We start from the raw sequence: 2573 nt of genomic DNA on the forward strand, positions 1-2573 counted from the left end.
AGTGCCCTGTTGTTATTGTTATGTGCCGTCAAAGTCAGACCCGACTCATAGCGACCCCTCCTTGGGTTTCCGAGGCAGTATCACTATAGAAGTAGATTGCCCCATCTTCCTTCTGAGGAGTGGCTGGTGGGTTTGAACTGCCAGCCTTCTCATTAGCAGTAAAGTGCCTTATGCCCTATGCTACCAGAACTCTTATCCAGTGCCCTAGGAAGGCTAGGAAGGCTATTTTTAGAATTTAGTGTCCTTGCTATTATAAACTGTCTTTACTGTGTTTAATGGGATTGTATGATCACCTTTTATAGTCTAGTAATCCAGATCCATTTGCCTGGGTGAAAAATTTTGTTATTTTCTTTTATTCATCAAAATGCCAAAGAAAGCACATACTGAAGTATTACATATCCTAAAATGTTATTGCTCACATTTATGTTCTCTTGTTCCAAGAGGGAAAAAAACACCATTAAATTATAATGAATCTGTTTGTAATGTATTCTGAGGCTTTACGATGTCCTGAAATGTGAGCTTGATGATAGGCATCACCAAATAAACTCACATCATTTCCTCTGTTCTCTGTGCATTTGGACAGTTGGTCAATGCCTCCCCTCATCTGTAAATACTATGTGGTCTGGGTTATACAGCATGATTTGTTTCAAAATCTACGCAGGCACAAATCAATAGCACTGCCTTTCACTTTTTTAATACCAGATTTGAAAGGTACTGAAGTGTGTTGGATAAATTTGCTCTATTACTGTCATAATTTGGTGTATATGTATTGTGTGTTTATATACATATAGGCTGTCACTCCCCCTTTTTCATATTCTATGGCCACTGATAAACATTTCAAAAATATTACAGTCTTGGTCACTGTTATTGCACTAAACCTCATTGCTGTCAAGTTGATTCCAACTCATAGCAGCAACTCTATAGGACAGAGTAGAACTTCCCCATAGGATTTGCAAGGCTTTAAATCTTTATGGAAGCAGACTGCCTCATCTTTCTTCTATGGAGCAGTTAGTAGTGTGAAACTACTGAGCATTAGATGGGCAGTGAGCACTTAATCACTGCAACAATAGTTAACAAAAATATTTATATTTTTGTCATTATAGAAAAATGTTAACCTCCATTACACTATAGTGCTTGGAGACATTCTTGAGGAGGAACTTTAGAGTGAGATGTTATTTATTCAAAACATAGCTTCATCACTTACAAATTGTTTTACTTTGAGCAAATAATTTAGTCTTTCTTGACTTCAATTTCTTTATCTGAAAAATGGGGAAAATAATAGTAATTACCTCTTAGGATAGTTGTGATGAGGTACATGAGATATCATATGTACAATTATTGTTTCCAGGAGCTCTGGTGACATAGTGCCTAAGGCATTTGACTACTAACCAGAAGGCTGGCGGTTCAAACCCACCAGCCACTCCTCAGAAAGAAGACAGAGCAATCTACTTCCATAGAGATACCACCTCAGAAACCCAAGGAGGGGTCACTATGAGTCAGAATCGACCCAACAACAGTGAGTTTGGTTTGTTATTATATTATTGATTCCATTCCTGGTACACAATAAGCATTAAATAAGCATTAGCTATATTGATAATGGTGATGACAGTGATTATGAAGAGGATAAGAATTATGATTTTATTGCTCACAGTTCTTATGTATAAGTTAATAACAATTTATCCAAAATAGGTTTCATATTACATATCAAATGTCTTGTTGCAAAGAACTTAGATAGGTTTCCAATGACTGCCCAAAGGGGGAGTAAAGACTCATCATGTCAACCAAGGGCAACATTACCAATAGAAGACTTGAAGAAGTAAAATTTATTTTTTATTTTTTTAGGTGCTATTGAATTGGTTCTGAATCAAAGTGACCCCACGTATAACAGAACAAAACACTGCCCAGTTCTGCACCATTCTCACAACCATTGCTTTTTCAGCCCATTTTTGCAGCCACTGTGTCAATCCATCTTGTTGAGGTCTCCCTCTTTTTCCCTGACCGTCTACTTTATGAAGCATGATGTCCTACTCCAGGGACTGGTCCCTCCTGATGATGTGTTCAAAGTAAGCAAGACAAAATCTCACCATCTTTGCTTCTAAGGAGCATTTTAGCTGTACTTTTTTCAGGACATATTTGATTATTCTTCTGGCAGTACATTCAATATTCTTCACCAACACTACAATTCAAATGCATCCATTTTTTTCAGTCTTCTTTTTCCTTTCCTTTTGTCCAGTTTTCACATGTATATGAGGTCATGGAAAAGACCACCGCTCACCCGTCAGTTTGTCATGCCTGTTGCTGTGAAACTGGAGGCCTTGCCACTGGTATTCAAACCCCAGCAAGGGCACCAATGGTGGAGAGGCTTCAGAAAAGCTCCCACACCAAGACAGACTTGGAAAAAAGATGGAGCTATATATTCTGAAAAAAAATTGGCCACTGAAAACCTTATGAATAACAAGGAAGCACTGTCTGATATGAGCCCCTTAGTTTGAAAAGCACTCAAAATACGACTAGGGATGAGCTGTCTTTTCAAAACATAATTGATCTTAATGATGTGGATGGAGTAAAGCTTT

The sequence above is a fragment of the Orycteropus afer genome, unplaced genomic scaffold, assembly GCF_000298275.1.
Source record: "Orycteropus afer afer isolate SDZICR_OR568_19922 unplaced genomic scaffold, OryAfe1.0 scaffold00161, whole genome shotgun sequence".
NCBI classification, from domain to species: domain Eukaryota; kingdom Metazoa; phylum Chordata; class Mammalia; order Tubulidentata; family Orycteropodidae; genus Orycteropus; species Orycteropus afer.